Below are 20,374 nucleotides of genomic sequence, written 5' to 3'. Positions count from 1 at the left end.
CTTTTCCTATTTTTAAATTTAAATCCTAGAATTGAATTATAATATTTGCTAATTAAGTTATATACACTTGGAAATTGCATTAGAATTTGAAGGTGTAATATATCTAAAGCAATAGTTTAAATAATGCTGAAGTTGAGAAGGTAATCAGTAATCACTGGACAGTGTTGTTACTGTAATAAAGAGCTAAGAGTAGAGACCTGATCACATCCACTGATTACGGATCTCAGTTTACCTGTGCAGACTGTGAGAGGTGCCCTGTGCCCAGAACCTAGCTTTGGTGCTGATGTCCATGGTGAGTGTTCAGGCTGGGACTCTGATGGGCGGCGGCCCTCGCACTACGCTTTGTGCTTGATTGAGGGGGTAAGGTCTATGTGGTTCTCAGGAAAAGAAACACACTCTGGTCTCTTCTTACTCTTTTCTCCTGCCTTCCTCTAAGGAGTGGAATCCCGGGGAAAGAGCTTAATTCTGGCATTATGTATACTGACAATATTTGTAGGAATAGTGAGAATATTTTACCTTTATTTGGGCAGTCAACTAAAATAATCACATTAGTTCTACAGAGGTGAAGAGTAACTTATAAACATGTGTGAGAGATAGATATTGATTGATTGATTGGAGCATACTGTTACTATTTGTTGAAGATAGAAACCTTGAGATTCAGAGGAAATTTGGTGGGAAGCAATGAATGATCTAAAACTCTGGTTTTAGATCATTTTAGTGTACATAGTGTGGAAATAAATAATTTACTAGTAATGCTATGTTTTGTGTGATCAGAATCTTCTCCAATCTCATCCAAGGCATAATAGCTTATGAAGTATTAAACAAACAATGCATTATAAAGCACACTGTTGAAGGTTAAAAGATAAACAAATATGTTTTTATTGTCTCAATTTTCCAGAGTTAGTTGTGAAGAAAAATTGGTTGAATAACAGAGTGGAGTTTGAATTGGTAAAAGGTAATGTTGAATAATGATGTGAATTTCAATACTGTTTTATACATGCAAATGACACACAGAAAGAGAGTGTATTAGAATGTTCTCATGCTGCTAATAAAGACATACCTGAGACTGGGTAATTTATAAAAAAGGGGTTTAATTGACTCACAGTTCAGCATGGCTGGGGTGGCCTCAGGAAACTTACAGTCATGGCAGAAGGGGAAGCAAACACGTCCTTCTTCGCATGGTGACAGCAAGGAGAAGTGCAGGGGGACTGCCTTTTATAAAACCATCAGATCTCATGAAACTTATTGACTATCATGAGAACAGTACAGGAAAACCTGCTCCCCATGATTCAATTAACTCCCACCAGGTCCCTCCCACAACATGTGGAGATTATGGGAACTACAACTCAAGATGAGATTTGGGTGGGGACACAGCCAAGCCATATCGGAGGAACAGGGAGAGAGAAAAAGGGAGGGGAGGAGGGAGAGAGAGAGGGAGGAAAGGAGACAGAGAGAAAGGGAGAGAGAGGATTAGAGAAAGAAAGATATTAGCAGTATGTGTTGGTGCGAATAGTTTAAAAACAAAATAGTTATCCCTCCATTTAATCTTTTAAGTTTTTGCTGCTTTGCAGAGAGAGGAAAATGGAAGGGAAACCATCTTACCACATTTGGGGATAGGGGACCCTCATGTCCTGCGCTTCCCATAACCAGGAAGGCTATCTTGAAAGACTAGGTTTGCTGACCTCCAGGTGGCACCAGCTCACCCTGTCCAGTCCAGCTGCTGCAGCTGCCCAGGCAGTTTCCAGTGGCTTTCTAAGCTGTGGCTCTTCCTCTATTTCCAGACCTTCTGTCCATGGCTGAATTCCAGGTGGAGGTTAATAATAATAGCATGTCTCTACTAAAAAATACAAAAAACTAGCCGGGCAAGGTGGCGGGCGCCTGTAGTCCCAGCTACTCAGGAGGCTGAGGCAGGAGAATGGCGTAAAACTGGGAGGCAGAGCTTGCAGTGAGCTGAGATCCGGCCACTGCACTCCAGCCTGGGCGACAGAGCGAGACTCCGTCTCAAAAAAAAAATAATAATAATAATAGCATGAAATCGTTTCATATATAGTCAGATTGCCTGGGTTCAAATCCCAGCTCTGCATACACTGGTGCGTGCTTTTGAGCAACTTGCTGACCTCTCTATGTTTCAGTTTCCTGGTCTGTAAAATGGAGATAATACTAGCATGGTTGTTATGAGAATTAAATGAGTTAACAAAAGTGAGTTCACATAGTAGCAATTCATTAAATGTTAGCTGTTACTCCTTTACTCTCCAGACGTTCATTTGCTTCTCTTCAGACTTTCACCATGAAAGCTAGAAAGGGAATTAAACAACTATGTAGTTAATAAACAAACAAGGCATAATCATCCATCTTCCATTTCTTGGGCCAGTTCAAGAACTGGGTTACTTTCCTTTCTCAGCTCTAGTAATGTGTTTATTGAGATTAAACCTCCAAATCCTGCTGGTTTTGGACAGCGTGAGATTAGCTTGATAGAAGTCTGTGAATAGTTCTTACGTCATCTTCTCTTGTGAGTTTCTTTGGGATTTCTTTCAATCTGCAATATGGCCATTGAATTTTCCTGCACATCTAGTTTCTTCTTGGAATCAATGCCAAGGGACAAGATTCTGAGCTATTTCACTCTGCCAATGGAAATGATGAGGTGACTTTTAATACTTTGCAGAGTAACCAGCGTGGAAGGATTCTTCTGTGTTTGCTTAATAGTGCTCAGGAGAACATGCTGTAATGTGAGCAGCCTGGCTCTACTTGAAGAAGATAAGATTGGCTCAGAATGTCATCTCTTCAATGGCCCAAAAGTAAAGATTCACTAAAATGACAATCAGAGTGTAGCTTCAAGGGTCCCTGATGGAATGTTATTGGTTCAGTTGTGATGACTGGGAGGAGGGTGTGGATAACTTAGGTGTGAGTGTTAGATGTTCGGCACCAGTAGTGGGTGGTGATTGAGGGTAAAGGGCTCCTAGATTTTGCTGCATTTCTTAAAGGAAAAGTTGCAGCTCTCCTTTTTACCTAGTGCTTGTCCTGAATAGTGTGTATAGGAAGTAGAAATGCCTGGCAAGGGTCTAAGAGTGAGTTCCCTGTCCCATCACAGCACAACAATGGTACTCACGATGGGTACATTTTCCTTGTTTAATTAGATGATTACTATAGCTGTTCCATTTCAGCTCTTATGTCATCAGCATTTCAGGTAGAGATACAGAGGAGGTAATTGGCAAAGTGGCTGTTTTCAAATTTTTCTACATTGTCTAGGATCCAAGACCTTGAGACAAGTTATATTAAGTGACTTCTCGGATTCTTAAGTCTGAATCTGTAGCTGGCAAGCCCCCATCATGGTTGGTGAGGTGAAGATCTTCTTTCCTCCTGCCTTGCTGCTGCTTCATCATTATCCTCCCAGTTAATTAATTAGAAAGTATAGAAAGTAGTCTAATTATATAATGAGTTGAACTTTATTGGATGTGAAAAGTGCATGTATAATTTTAGAATGTATTATTTTAGATGATGGACCGATCAGCTTTGAGCCAGGAAAGAGCTGAAAAGAACTGGCAGCAAGAGCTGTCACTCGAAAATGGCATAGGACAAATGAAGGTGAAATTAGTTTATTGCTAGAACAGGAGACTCAAAAGTAACTGAGATGAGAAGGTGGGTCAAGAAAGCCCAATGGCATCAGGGAAGCTAGATAACTGGGTACCTTTATCCCATCAGTGAACTCTGGTTCACATGTGAACACCCAGCTTATTTGCCTGAAGGAGAGCTCATGTTTCAACAGTTTATGTGAGCAAGGTCTTCTCATAGAATGTATAATTAGAAACTTGTCAATATTATAGATTCTACTATAGGCGCTTACCAAAAGTATTTAATCAAAAGAGCTGGTTCTGTAACGGTCCTAGTAAATCATGTAGTAGAGCCTGATAATGGGAAAAGGAGTGTTGACTTTAAAGTTGTAGAATCTCCAGAAAGTTCTATTCACAGCTGAACTTCATCTGCATGCTGGTTGTGGAGCCAAGTGTGTTTGCTGTCCTCTCCATACTTTTCAGCCTAGGCTGTCTTGGGAGCACACTCCTGGCCTCCACTGCTTGTCAGATGGCTTCTGCACCAGCTGGGGCTCCTGGAACATACCTTTTGGTACCTTCTTCAGCAGTGAATACTAGAGCTCATAGCAGCTGTCCTAAAAGTAGTAGGAAGCTGGCCTCCAATCAGCAGAAAAATTTCAGAATCCATCCGTCTGAAATGGCCCTGTGCAGAGATCAAGAGTGACAGTTCATCAACGTCTTAAGGTAACCCTGGAATCTGACTAGGTATCGAGGATGCTATGGAAAGTTAAGGTGTTTGAAAAAGTATTTTCATTTTTGGTAAGATGTGCATCATGCATATCATACTTTTTTAAAAAGGTATTTTACTAGTAGACTTTATTTTTAAGAATAATTTTAGACTTAACAGAAAAATTGAGCAGATAGTAGAAAATTCTATATACAGTACTGCCCCAATAGATTTTCTCCTATTATTGACATCTTATATTAGTCAATACATATACAAATGTATATGATACGTTTGTTATAATTAATGAACCAATATTGATACATTATTAACTGCAATGCACAGTTTATTCAGATTTCCTTAGTTTTTACCTTTTTTTTTTCTTTTTAAAAATCTGTTCCCGGATTCATTCAGGATACCACATCACATTTTCTTGTCATGTCTCCTTAGGGTCTTCTTGGCTGTGACAATTTCTCAGACATTTGTTGTTTTTGATGACCTTGACAGCTTTGAGGAGTACTGACTGGTACAGTATATTGTAGAATGTCCCTCTATTGAAATTTGTCGGATTGTTTTTATCATTTTTAGACTGGGGTTATGGGTTTTCAAGAGGAAGACGGTTGTGGTAAAATGCCATTTTCATTATTGCATCATATCAAGGGTTCATGCTATCAAAATGATGTCTGACTCTTGATGTTGACTTTGATCACCCGGTGTAGTACATGTTCATCAGGTTTCTTTTCTGTAAAGCTGCTTTCCCTCTTTCCTTTTGATACTCTTTGGAAGGAAGTTGTTATGCACAGCGCACACGTACAGAGTGGGCAAATATCCTCCCACTTTAGGGCGGAGTATCTCCCTGGCATATCAGGTTTTGATAAGATTATTTTTTCATCCCTTGCAAGGTTGAGAACACTCGAGCTAATGTAACTCGAAGGCATACGATTTGCAGAAGCTCTCAGCAGTTGCCATGACTTACATAGCTACCCATGGTCTTCCTCTTCTAATTTCCACTCCCTCCAGTCTTCTCACTTCTCGCCCTTACAATGCGTGTTTTTCCGTTTCCACAACACTGCCCCAGAAACATAAGCACATTTGTGTATCTAAAATTGAATTCTTAAAAAATTATAGATCTTTACCCCCCTCCAGGAGAGCATTTACAAAAGGTTCTCAGTTCTCCTTAAGTACCGAAATTTGATTTAATAAACGGAAAGGTGCCTATTTTGTGACCTGCATAGACTCTACCTGATTTGGGCCTAGGCCATACAAGTCAGTTCCTAGTAAAGCCCAAATTTCAGTTTATTTAAAGAAACCTATTCCTATAGAGCCACACCACCCATCAGGATAGTCGTTAGCCACATGCTGCTGTGGAGCTCTGGACATATGGCTAGTCTGAACTGAGAGCTGAGATGTGCCTTACCTGTGAAATACACATTGATTTCCAAGACTTACCATATAAAAAAGTGTATGAAATATCTTACTAATAATTTTTATATTGATTGCATGTTGAACAATAACACATTGAATATATTAGTTTAAATAAGTGTATTATTGAAATTTCATTTCTTTTTACTTTTTATAATGTAGCTATGAGAATATTTAAAATTACAAAAGTGTCTTGCATTGTATATATACTTGAAAGTACTGCTATAAACTATATTAGATGTCACAAAATGTTTCTGCATTATTACTTTATAGCAACTGGAAGTTAAACACACACACGCACACATATACACCTACCTTGGAAAAAGAGCCTTTGTTTTTTTTTTTTTTTGGAGACGGAGTCTCGCTCTGTTGCCCAGGCTGGAGTGCAGTGTCGTGATCTCAGCTCACTGCAAGCTCCACCTCCCGGGTTCACACCATTCTCCTGCCTCAGCCTCCCGAGTAGCTGGGACTACAGGCGCCCGCCACCACGCCCGGCTAATTTTTTGTGTTTTTAGTAGGGAAGGTGTTTCACCGTGTTAGCCAGAATGGTCTCGATCTCCTGAACTCATCATCTGCCCGCCTTGGCCTCCCAAAGTGCTGGGATTACAGGCATGAGCCACTGCGCCTGGCCCGGAAACGAAGACTTTTAAAGAGAGTTGATATTGACTGTTTCTAGATAAGCAAGTGAGTTCACATGACAGGAGACAGTTGCCTGGGAGTTAACAGAGGCTGAGACCAGCGGAAAAAGGTAGCGCAAAAAACAGGAGGCTATCTATTACATTCTAGGTGATACATAAAAACTGAATTCATATGATGACTTAATTTACATAGTATGGAAATATTCATAAAAATATTTATTCTTCCAAATATCTAGAGCTACAAAGGTCAATAAAGGAGGACGATGTTGTTGGACAAAACACATAGGGTTTGGGGTAGATTGTTTTCAGTTCTAATTGTTTAGAAAATCAAATGAAACTAATACTGGGAGAATGGTAGTCACCACCAATATCAAAGAAATCATAAAAATCATATGAGGTAGAATGTTCCTTCAGAATGGGAGGCTCTAAGCGGAAAAATAAAGATGTACAAATTGCTTCTGGGAAGCTATTTCATTAGCTGTCCATGATAGCAATTCCCTTTGGAATTATTGATATTGGTTCCCTAAAAGATCTTCCAGGTGTTGACCAGGCTTAGCTGTGGAAAGGAGAATGGAGATTATCTGTGTGGCGTACTGGGATTTTTAATTAAAATTGAAAGTTTCCCAACCTATTTACTATTCCAAAGAGACACAATGCGATACCACTGCACTCAAGACAAATGGCCAGATAATGGTCAAATTGCCATTCAAACCAAAGGTTTTTAGATACTGAAAGAGGACTGAAACAGAACTATTTGATTCTTCCTTCGCTTTAGCTGTCATGGAATTTTTGTCTTTCCTTCAGCTTTACTGAAATATAACTTGAATAAAATAAAATGTTTCCACTTTAAGTCTATGGTTGGGTGAATTTGGAAAAATAGGCCCATTTGCTTCACCACCACCCCATATCAAGATGGAGAACATTTCTGTCACTTCAAAAAAATTGCCCATGACCCCTTGAAAACAATCCTGTAACCCCCATTCCAGGCCATCAGTGATCTGATTCATAAAAGTTTTGATTCATTTTGTTTTTTCTGAAACTTCATATAAATGAAATCATGTACTTTTCCGGTGTCTGGCTTCTTTTGCTGAAGAGCATGTGTTTGCGATTCATCCATGCTGTAATATGTATCAGTAGTTAATGCCTTTTTGTTGCTAAATAATATTCCATTGTGTGGTTAAACAACATTTTGTTTATTCTTTATTGATGGACACTTTGGTTGTGTCCAGTTTTAGGCTATGATCAAGCTTCACATGCAGGTTTTGTGTGAACCTAGGTTTTTAAGTCAATTATGTCAACACTAAGGAGCAGGATTTCTGGATTGCATGGTAAGACTATGTTTAATTTTGCAAGAAGCTGCCAAACTATCACAGCTGAGCTTCATCTGCATGCTGGTTGTGGAGCCAGGTGTCTTCCAACATGGCTGTACCATTTTTAATTTTCACCAGCAATGAATGAGAGTTTCTATTGTTCTACATCCCTGCCAGCACTTGGTATTGACAGTTATAAAAAATAATTAAACCATTCTAATAGGAATATAACGGTATTATGTTGTTGTTTTAATTTGCAATTTCCTAATGACAAAATATGTTAATAATGTTTTCTCGTGATTACTAACAATCTGTATATCTTTGTTTTAATGTTTTCTAGTGTAAAATGTTAATTCCTCTAATAATTTTTATTTTATTTTATTAATCATATTTTTGAGTTATTTTCTTTGACATGCATCAGGATTTTCTGAAGATATTATTTAAAATGTGAATTCTCAACTCTTCCCATCCAGAGATTTCGATCCAGTCTATCAGTGAGGGCATAACATTTAGAATTTGGATAAGTTTCCAAGAGGTTATGGTGCCAGCTTTGCCCTTTATCACCCTGCTCTCGACTCTGTAGTAATCTTCATTAAGTGAAGATTTCATTACTTCGATTTTGATTTTCTTTCTCATCCTATCCATCTTGGGATTGAAAGATGATTGAAAAGTTATGTTATTTCATTATTGTCTTAGTCCATTTTGTGGTGCTGTAATAGAATACCTGAGACTAGGCGATTTATAACGAACAGACATTTATTGGCTCACAGTTCTGGGGGCTGGGAATTCTAATATCAAGGTACTGGCATCTGGCAAGGTCCTTTCAGCTGCTTCTTCCCACGGTGGAAGGCGAGAGCATGAGCTAGAGCAAGAGGAAGCTGAGCTTGCCTTTTTAAGAAGGGCAGCCCAGGGTCCCCTGTGGCCTAATTACTTTAGAAAGGTCCTCGTCTTAATCCTGTTACAATGGCAATTAAATTTCAACATGAGTTTTGGAAAGGGCAAATATTTAACTAGAGCAATTACTGTTTTTCTATTGGGGAACTAAATAATTTAGTTAGTCTGAAATCTGATAAATAGCAAGAAATTTCCTGGAAGGCAGAATGGCCCCCAAAGATGTCCATAGATTTATCCCGGACCCTGGGAAAAGCTGATTTCATGGCCAAACAATCTTCCCCTTAAACTTTAGGAGCATGAAAAGACCAGAGTGTTCAGTCTCACAAAAAGTTCTTTGAAAAGATAAGAGGATGACTCACAGATCTCTTCAATCAAACCAGAGGGCCTGGAGAAACTGAAGAATGTTGCTCTTCAACTATCTCAGGAGAAGCCAAAAATAGAGAGGTATTATCTCAAAATGATTCATGAACATAGACTTCTTTCTAATGAAGGGGATCTCTGTGAACTTCATGCAAAACTTAAAAAACTTAAAAGGTTCTTGAGAGGTTTTTTGATCAGCAGAAACATTTCCAGAATGTACAGAAAGGGACAGAGAAAGTATGAAATGAAAGAAAACTGTTGGACTTCAAAGTTCTGCTACAAGGAAGCAGGTTGACAAACCACTTAGCTGATGATATGGGGACTTTGGAGCTGTGAAGATTTAGATAAGATTTTGGACATCAAAGGGGGTGAGACCTTTGGGGACCTTAGGTATTTAATAGCTTGGAAGGACGTGAGTCTTTGTGTCCAGAGGGTGGATTCTGGTTGACAGGATGACCTTCTGAAGATGATCACACTCTAATCTCAGGGCACTGTGCATACATTATGCTTCATGGCAAAAAAGGACTTTACACATGTGATAAAGTCTGTGAAAATAGGGAAATTATTCTGCTTTCTCCAGGTGGTTGTAACCTAATCACATGAGCTCTGCAGTCAGAGAGATGCCAGAGAAGCGAAGTTGGGGGGACTTGAAGTGTCAGAGGGCTTCACCCTACCAGTGCTAGAGAGAGCCACATCCTCTAGGAGCAAACACGGACCCCTGGCTGACAGCCAGCACGGAAATAGGGACCTCAGTCTTACAGCTGCAAGAAACTGAATGTGGCCAACAGCCCAACTGAACTTGGAATCTGATTCTTATTCAGAGAACATTGTGAGACCTTTAGGCAAAGACTCAGCTAAACCTGCCCAGACTTCTGACCCACAGAAGCTGGGAGATAAGAAATTTGCACTATTTTAAGTTGCCACATTTGTAGCTCCTATGGTCCAGCAGCAATAAAAAAGGAATACCCACAGGATGAAGTGGAAATGCTGTTACGGAAGGTGAATCAAGAACAGGAGAGCAAGCCTAATGCCAATAGGGGATGCACACCTGGTGTGGATGCTCAATGTATGGAGAGAATGAGGCACAGGACCCTTTAGAGAAAGATGGTCCACAGAGGAAGAAGTAGAGGAAAAGGAGGAGAGAATTTGATGATCAATATTTGATGTAAACAATTATTAAGAGAATTCATGTATTATGTACAGAATGTGATGAATGAGTGCCTGTGCCTTTTGTTCAGAGGGAGAGGATCTTGGGATGATTTTATTAAATAACCTTTTATGACCTTTATCCTGTATAAACACAAGCTTCATGCTCATGTTTAAGAGACTGAGATTCTTATTTGTTGAACTGGAAAGGAAAGGAGGTCAGTATATCAACAGAGACATAATTTTTCTCATCCAAGCGTGAAGACCTTAATAATTCAAATAGATAATACAGATAATTTCACAGGTTGGGTTAAGCATTCTTTAGTAATAAGGGCAATTTTTCTGTCCATTGATTCTTGTCATTCTAGGATGGGAATAGGGTCTGGGAAACCTGGTGTCTCAAAGAATCTGAAGTAGACTTAATTTTGAATCCTCCTCATTTTCCTATTCCATTCGTCTAGTGTTGTTTGGGTTGCAGTGAGGTTTTATAGCTATAACTTATCAAAAATATTGCATTAATCTTCAATCATCTTGTCTTTCCTAGTGACTTATTCCATAAACTCTTAAATCAGCTGAAAATGGGACTCTTGACATCCTTCTAATCCAATTCCCCCAAATAACAAAAAGAGGAGGAGTCCTCAAATAAAGTGTGAGAACTGCCATTATAAATCCAGCCAGTTGTGGTAGGATGCTGTGATTAACTGCATGGCACCGGGTAGGTCTCCTGGGATTGCCATTGTATGCAAGGTGAAGCAATTTCTCACAACTTCTGAACGTTTATCCCCATACATAGTCGCGTTGATTCATCAATCCTGAAAAGGTTAAAGGGGATATTATTCAAAATCTGGCATGGAGGGCAAAATTTCAATAGCCAGTTATGCCACTGAGTTTCAAGGCTTTTAAAGTGAGAGGTGATAGTTATTTCAAGGTTGATACCAAATCTTCTCTCCCAGCCTCTCCTCCCCAACCTTTCCAAAAATTACTATCATTATGCAATCCAATTCACGTGCTGGCCCATCTTTTCCATTTCCCAGCTTCTACAAATGAGTCTATAATTTGTCCACATAAATACAAACCCTTGTGGTTGTCGTTTAGTGGTTCTCCGAGAATCAAATCCCTATTTGAAATGAAAATAGCATGTCTTCATCTGCTTATATGCCTTTCGGTTATTTCTGACCACATTAACATCGCTGAAATGTCTGCACATAATCGATTGCAGATGTTCTTCTCATGCCAGGAATAAATGACAATGGCTATTAAGGCAACAGTCATTGTGCAGCGCCCTTCTAGAAAAGAAGAGAGGTTCTTGATGGGGAATAGCAGTGCCTTATGGACTCAGAGTTATTTTTTGACCTTTAGGAAGGCTGCAGTTAGAGAAACCCATACCATGCCCTGTGGTTTAAATGGACAATGACTTTATTGATGTATATTATCTATGTCTTCCAGGTTGAGTACACGTCTATAAACTGTATTTTGAGGTTTTCTTAGAATTTCCCTCATGCTAAATAAATCTTCACTGCTCTACCTGGTTTCCAAAATACCACCGTGAGCTCTTTCTTTTGCTTGAGGCTTTTCCCCTGGTTAGAATGCGAACACTCATGGCTATGTTAATGCATGTAGCTTTACTCACTGCCTAGTCTTACTATGCATTACATTAAGGAGAATGAATTCATCAGATCATCTCCTAAAGCAAGTTTTGACAATGGAGAGTTTGCTGACAGAGGTTGTTGGCTTGTGGAGCAGAGCCTCCTTTGTCCTAAAAAGTCATCAGAGATGGGGAGTTGAAGGGGAGTCCTCATGGATTTGATTATTTTTCCTGGGATTAGCTCCGCCTTGAAAATGAATGTTTTGCTTTCCTCTGAAGTTTACACTTTGCTTTATAAAGCTTAATTCATGGGATGTTATAAATGAATGAGTGAATGAATGAATGACTGTCTTCACAGGCACCAACTAGAGATGTTAAGGATTACCCTGATGACATTTTTATTTATTTTTTCTTGGAATGCAAGAAGAAGGCCTCTCTCTTAATGAACCCCTCTCTAATATGATAGGTCAAGAGAGATAGTTGGGGCCTTGTGAAAAATATTTCCCAAGCTCAAGTTTGGCCTAAAGCATCTTCTTTCTTCTTTTTTACAGTCTGTTTTTATTTCTCTCTATTGTAGTAACTGCATTGCAGAATAGCTGGCTTTTGTCTTTAACCTGATGTCTTCCTTTTTGGCTCCTCCTACTTACTGCTGATCTTTGTCTTCTTCAACACTGGGTGTGTGAGCTATGACAGGCTTTAGTGCTGTATCCAGAACAGGACATCTAGCTTTATTTTCAGACTACAATTTATAACTTGAGCTGAATTCATACTTAGTTTTTCTCAATTTGAATATAAAGGTAAGGCTTTGTACTTCTACTTATCTGAACCAGAAGGAATGAAACACGTATGTGATTAGAATTTTTCAGCTAACTTTTTATTTTTAGAAATCCGAGAGTCTCTTCCACCACACACACACACACACTCTTAAATTATATCCAGAGAATTGCTTTTTATTGGTAATGATTTAGAACTTGTAAAGAGTTCAATGAAGATTTAGAATCATAAAATTCTAAGAACTGTAGAAACTATAAAGTTGAGGTTTGTAGTTTTTAGAACTATAGAATATAGACATTGCTCTGAATGATTAGCAGGCCTCCAAGAAACATCACAAATTCTTCTAAATCATTAAATTAAAGAAAAGCTTACTAATACAGAAATAGTATTGGGTATTTTCCTTGTAAATTGATACATACAGAAAGTTTGCCAGACAGACAACTGCTATGTCATGGGTACTATTTATTTATTTATATAGTTAGTTAGTTAGTTAGTTAGTTAGTTAGTTAGTTATTGAGACGGAGTTTCACTCTTGTTGCCTAGGCTGGAGTGCAGTGGCGTGATCTTGGCTCACTGCAAGCTCTGCCTCCCAGGTTCAATTGATTCTCCTACCTCAGCCTCCTGAGTAGCTGGGATTACAGGTGCATGCCACCATGCCAGGCTAATTTTTTATATGTTTAGTAGAGACCGGGTTTTACTATGTTGGGCAGGCTGGTGTCAAACTCCTGACCTCAAGTTACCTGCCTGCCTCAGCCTCCCAGAGTGCTGGGATTACAGGGGGTACCATATATTTTTATCCCTCTCTTTCCTATTTTGCCTTGAACTGTAAAATGAATTTTACAGTTCTTCTTTGGGAAGCACTGGGGAGACCTCCAATGCTTTTTTCCATCCCCTCCCTGTTTTTTCCTCATCAGACAATGAGTGACTGATTTAATTGTTGGTTCACCATGCCTATGGAGGCCAAAGCAGCTCCATTTTGGATGCTAATCTACCACGTTGTCTTCTGATTAGCCCCAGTTCCAGGAATTCCTTTAAGGTTTCCAGTTTATTGTTCCATGTGTAAGAAAAGGTCGTTACTATGAATCCTGCCCATAGGTCAAAACAACCTTGATGCTACCATAAGTCCTGTCTTGGAGCAATTGTCTCTCCCATCTCTTCTGAGTCACTGTGCCTTCCTATGGTGTATACACCCTGGGCCAGGGGGGATAATAGTGCAGGGATCCAACATCTTGTTTTGCTGCCATCTGAGACATAGAAGTGGCTGCTGTTTGTAAGTTCCTATTAAATGTTTCTTTCTAAGAAATTGAATTTTTTAGCCTCTTTCTTTGGCCTCTCACCTTCCTTGGACTTTGGGGGTAGGTTTTTGTAGACCGCCTACCACAGAACCTCTCTTTCCTTGGGAGCCCACCTGCACAATGAAGTTGTTCTCATTTCTTCTCCATATGCCCCACAGGACTGACCCTACACCCACAGGCACTCCCCACGTGCCTTCTATGGCTGAGATGGTGAATTCGCCTCCAGCGTAGTGGCCAACATCCATTTTGGCACCTGAACTGAGCTTTATTCTTCAATCCAGCATTGCCAAAAATAAAGTAGACCTTTTGTTCCCCAATTCCTACATCAATTCCTTAATTGTTTCCTAACTTGAGAAAAGGTCATCACAGTTCAAACTCCAACAAGAACACTGAGACTATTTGATGAGTTCCTGCAGAAACAAGAGTTGACTGAACTTGCCCCAGTGATGGGACATTGCTGACAACCTAAAGGCAATGTGGGGTGCTGAGTTCCAAGCCCTCCAGCCTAGGGAAAGGGCCAAGTCTTCAGGGGCAGACATGCATTGACCACACTTACACAGATTAATGGTTAAAATAAGAATGCCAATTTCCTTTCTTTTGAAGGTAAATATTCCTGTGAAGATGACTGAAAGTCTTTTTTGGTTGGTTTATATATTCTCTCACTTTAAGCAGAGCCCCTTAAGAGGCCACATTGGAATTCAGAGGCTGCTTGGTGAGAAAAGAGTGAGGGCAAGAAGCTTTGACTGAATTGTTCTAGAGGCACGAGTTGTCAAGCTGATGTCTCCATCTCTGCCCCAAGATCCCTGCTGGTAAACTTCTCAGGTGAGTTAGTAATTCAGGACCGGCACGGAGGCACCCTGACAGTCTTGTCATTCGGACTCTTCTTTTTGCTATCACTCTACATTGATAATTCATCTCAGATGGGTAAACTGTCGAGGCATGTGTTATTTCCCCAATCAGGATAGTCCGGACTTGGCCAGGGGACTCTGTGTCCTTTTCCAGGCACTGTCTAAGTCTGCTCTGATCCAGTCATCAGAGGTTGAAGCTGAATCTGCAAGGGCTCACCTTCATACCCTCACATCAGGATGCCTTTTTCACTTTTGTGCACGTCGCTTCTGCTGCCCTTTAATTCTCAGCAGCTGTCTCTTGCAGCTCTTTGAAGGAGTGCTGCCACGTGAATCGAGTTCTGGAAGATACTGAGAATTTAATTACACCCTCCTCAACCAAGGACTGATGTACAGGGAGCATCTCTATGCCAGATTCCCTGCTCCGAGGGAGATGAGTCACAGGTGTGAGGGGCTCTGTCTTCAGGGCTTCTTTGCTACTAAGCTAAGGTTACCCTCCAAGGGAATTTCTTGCCATCACAGCACTGCTAGGCCGACCTATCTTCCTGGTCTAGTTTTTCCTCCCCTACTCTCAACTGATTCTTCCTGGGGACACATTCTAATAAATTACTTTTACTAAATCAAAAGTCAAGTTCTGATTTTGGGGAGACCAATGTTTCTTTTTTTTTTTTTTTTTTTTTTTTTTGAGATAGAGTCTCGCTCTGTCACCCAGGCTGGAGTGCAGCAGTGTGATCTCAGTTCACTGCAACCTTTGCTTCCTGGGTTCAAGTGATCCCCTTGTCTCAGCCTCCCAAGGAGCTAGGACTACAGGCATGTTGTACCATATCCAGCTAATTTTTGTATTTTTAGTGGAGATGGGGTTTCACCATGTTGACAAGACTGGTCTTGAACTCCTGTACTTAAGCGATCCACCCACCTCGGCCTACCAAAATGCTGGGATTACAGGTGTGAACCTCTATGCCCGACCCCATGTTTCTTTATAATAAGATTTTTCATGTTGGCATTGGAGAGAGCCCCTGATTTTCCCTCATGTTCCCAAATATCACCTGCAAGCTATTAGGATTAGTAACCCAATATCTAAAACATTCATCTGATTAACCTGGTGTCTTTGTGTGGTTAACTAGAGTTTGAAAGAGCATGAAAGCTTAACATGTCATGTGGAAGCAAGGCAGATGTGAGAAAAGAAGAACTGGGCAACACAAAGGAGCAGAAAGACCTCAGAGCTAGGGAGGGGGTTCTCATTTCTGCTCTGCCAGGTTCTCCTAGCAAGACCCTGGCAGGTGGATTCATCTCTGAGCGATAATTCATTCAAACAAAAATGACAGGATTGAATTGAAAAGTTTCTAAGCTCTCGTTTAAAATAAGACTTTAGAAACAATGTTTGAGCATCAAGAGCAAATTTTACAGCCATGCAGGGACGTGAACCCAGTGTAGCTGGTTGGCCCTAATGGAAGATGCTCAGGAATGGAGCAGGCAGGTGTGTAGAGCTGAAAACCAGCATCTCTGTAGGAGTCAGAATTCTTCAGAGAAACAGAGTCAATAGGATGGGCATGTTTATACAAACACACACACACAGATTTATTTTAAGAAACTGACTTACACAATTATGGGGGTTGGCAAATCCAAAATCCAGCTGACTAGAAGTCAAGAGACCCAGGGAGAGTTGGTGTTGCAGCTCCAGCCTGAAGACTGTCTGCTGGCAGAATTCCTTCTTCCTCAGGGGACCTCCTCCTTTCTATCTTAAGACTTTTAATTGATTGGATGAAGGTAACTTGAAATTACCTTCATCAAGTTCTACTGAATTCAATGTTCATTTTATTTTTTAAAAAAAAATACATTCACAACAGTGTCCAGACTGGTGATTGGCCAAATATCTAGGTACCATGGCCTAGCCAAGTTGACACATCTAATTGCCATCATAATGTTTCCTGCTGGGGAATCAAAATCTGTGTGTCTCTGTGTGGTTAATAGGCAGTATCTGGGCTAGTCTACTGGGCATGGGGAGAGCACCTAGGGGTTCAGGGAGGCATCTGAGATGTGTGGATGTGCTGTGCTCAGCTTGGGCTGTGATGCTTGTGCTGTTGAATGCTATGGCAGGCTGGGCAGTGGGACTGGCATTCTTCAGCATCAACCCTGATATTCTATGGTTGTAGAAATCATTAGAGATTTACCTATTAAAACTAAGTATAAAAAATAGTAACTATCAATATCAGATAGTCTTTTTAACAATTGCACTTAGCAATGCTGAAGTTGTTATACTTTGATGTTTGTTTAATTCACTTTTCATTAATTCCATTAGAATTAAAAACTGTTTTTACTTCAGTAGAGAAGATTATTACACAAGAGAAAGCTGCTTAGAGAATGGGTTATGGGTCAAGCATTTGCGTGGTTAGTAGATAGAGTTTAATATCTTTTAGGTCAGTAATACAATGCTTAGGTCAAAATGTTGCATAATAAATAAACAACTGCAGGTATGCTGGGCCAAAAAACATTGTGAAATATTGAATTTTATTTTTATTATGGCATCTCCATTTCCATCTGGGTTTTTTTTTTTCTACTGCGTTAAATTTCCATTTTTCCTCTCCTCCTCCTTTCCTACTTTTCCTCCTCTTAACCCGTGTGTCCAGCTGCCTCATTCCATCTTTCATCACTTCAGACTCTTTTGTTTCATCTTATGTTCCTTAATCCCACATTTCCCATCTTCCAGCATTTTTCAAAATTGGTATGATATGGTTTGGATCTGTGTTTCCACTCAAATCTCACGTCAAATCGTAATTCCCGATGCTGGGGGTGGGGCCTGCTGGGAGGTGATTGGATCAGGAGGCAGTTTCAAATGGTTTAGCACATCCCCTAGTGCAGATCTTGTGGTAGTGTTCCCCTGAGATATGAGTGTTCAAAAGCGTATAGCACCTCCCCACCCGCTTCCTCCTGCTCTGGCCATGTAAACATGCCTGCTTCCCCTTCCCCTTCAGCTATGATTGTAAGTTTCCTGAGGCCTCCCTGGCCATAGAGCCTGCAGAACCATGAGCCAACTAAACCTCTTTTCTTTATAAATTACCCAGTCTCAAGTATTTCTTTATTGCAGTGTGAAAATGAACCAATACCTGATCTTTGTGCCATCTGTACCAGAATCTCTTAGGAAGCAGGGTAAAAATGTAGATTTCTGTATTTTAATACCCCATAGTTAATAAATTCTCTTCTCTTTCCTTTTTTCTTTTCCAAGGCTCCATATTTACCTGCTTGTCCCATTTCCCCCAAAATATGGAGATACTGTGTTTGAAGGTGACAATGGCTTACTGTTTTCTTTTGGAAGGCTCTGTAGTCCCGAGAACTGACAAATGGTGTTAAGTCCTTGGAAGGACATTGTGAATTTAGGCTCCTCTTGCCCTGCCCATGGTTGAGCTGATCCTGCCAGCACTGCCCCTGCGTAGAAGAAAATAAAAAAGTAGAATAAAAGTAGAGGGCGAACAAAATAGAAACTATATATTGAGGGAATAGCCTTGGTAGATGTTTTTAGCATACAGATTATAATACACATTCGAATTTCTCATTTTGAAATATATTTGATTATGTTATGCCTCCTTGACATAGCTATTATTCATTTATCTCATAACATATATATTTTCATATTTTAAATGGATAGACACATTGAAATGGTAATAACGAGTTCACATTTGTAATATGCTGTTTATTACCTTTACATCATTTCATTTAAAGCCTGTATTTTGCTTAATTCCTGAGGGAAATCTCAAGAATAATTGGATGGCTGCCAAAGTATTTTAATTTATATTAAAACAAGTAAAGAATAGCAAATTATTCTCAATTAAAACATTTTCCATGTTTGGAGTTGCATAGATTTCTGGCTTTAAGGAGAAAGCTTAGCAAACTTTATGTGTTTTTTTTTTTTTTTTGAAAAGCTGAAATATAAATTTCTTTGTTATGATTCCTGCAGCAAAGCTTGAAAAAGCTGTATTGAACTCACTGCAGTGAATCTATCTCTCCATTTCTCTCTCAACATCACTTTTTTGAGTGTTTTTTCCCGGCCATAGTGTGGCATTGCTGTTACATAAATTAGAGGTACATGGGAGATTTAGGATTTAAAAATAATCTCTTCTAAAAAATGTATATTGTGATCTAAAGTACAAATCTGATTATATCCTAGACTTTCAAATAAAATGCATGATTAAAAACTATTTGTCAGGAGTCTGAAATCCTCACAGAGGAACATAGCTCTAAACCGTGAACTTTAGATATTGTCACTCATTTGGTTACAACATTACTCCGCACCTGTGATGGGAGCTCTAGCCTTCACTCAGCAGAAGTCACACTTTTCATACATCACAGATATAAAGAGCCAGGGCGGCTCCATGATGGGAGTGGAAAATGGAATTATTGTTAAATAAATGGAAAATGGAATTACTGTTAAAGAAATGAGCCATTTTAAAATAGACATTTCAGTAAAACTAGACCCAAATTTTTCACACAAGTTTAAAGGTCATCAGAAATTTTCTGAATGTTCTTTATGGAAACATCTACTAGATAAGTATTATTTTTTTATTTTGATGGTAACAAGCTGGCCTGGGAACAGGTGTTACTTAAGAATTTTTCCTTTAGCTCCAATTAATAAAATGATTTATAGCCCTGAACCTTTCAGTACTTACATGTAATCAGTATTTACACTAAGAAGGCCATGTATTTGCTGCTTTAGGAGAAGGAAAAGGTAGTAGGTTATGATTAATAACAAATTTTATACTGACTTAAAAATACAAAACTAAATAAAAATTATATTGCTTTAAGGTTTCAATGTGGTACAGTAAAGATTTTTTTCATTTTTTCTTTTCTAAAAAATCATTCCAAAATACAAGAAGAAACAAAACAGAGGACTGGGTGCAGTGGCTCACACCTGTAATCCCAGCACTTTGAAAGGCTAAGGAGGAGGGCGGATCACTTGAAGCCATGAGTTTGAGACCATCCTGGCCAACACAACGAAACCCTATTTCTACTAAAAAAAAAAAAAATTAAAAAATTAGAACACATTGCCAGGTGTGGTGGTGCACGCCTGTAATCCCAGCTACTTGGGGGGCTGAAGCACAAGAATAGCTTGAACCTGGGAGGCAGAGGTTGCAGTGAGCCAAGATCGTGCCACTGCACTCCAACCTGGGTGACAAAAGTGAGACCGTCAAAAACAACAACAACAAACAAAAACAAATGAAAGAAAGAAACAGAAAACACAAAATCTACCATGAATGAAACTTAAAAGGAACTGTACATGTCAGGTGGCAATGTGGGCGGGTGTTATGATAACAAGTTGGTTGCCATCCCAGCCTTGGAAAGAGGCACGTGGCAAGCAGGGTCATGGAGGGCGTGGTGATCCCACCAGGCATCTCAGGCACAGCTGTGGGTTGGTGAGAAGAACTGAATGACAACAGGGGTATAAAGTACAGTCTTTATTTTCTTTCTCTACCCAGTGCCAGAAAAGAGTCAGATGATGCTTCTCTAGGTAAGACGTAGGGACATCCTCCTCTGGAGAGGATGAAACATCCCAGAGAAAAGACTTAGATACTGATGACTTGCCCCTAACAAAAGTCACTCCTGTATGCCACACAGTTGTCCACTGACCTACAGCTCTGCCTGCCCCAGCAACTTCCAGTCAGCATGTTGGTGCTCCATCTTTAAGTATAAAAAGAAAAACAAAGATTATCAGATATGCAAGGGGTGATGGAAGAGAAAGTCTAAATCAAAAACCAAATCAACAGAAAAAGAAACTCGGAGAACATTGTGAGATGAACAATTTTCCAAAAGATCATAATTAATGCCCTTGGAAAGAGGAAAAAGATAATCGATTCATGAAGAA

This window comes from Macaca fascicularis, chromosome 18 (genome assembly GCF_037993035.2).
Source record: "Macaca fascicularis isolate 582-1 chromosome 18, T2T-MFA8v1.1".
Lineage (NCBI taxonomy): Eukaryota > Metazoa > Chordata > Mammalia > Primates > Cercopithecidae > Macaca > Macaca fascicularis.
This window is presented reverse-complemented; position numbering follows the sequence as displayed.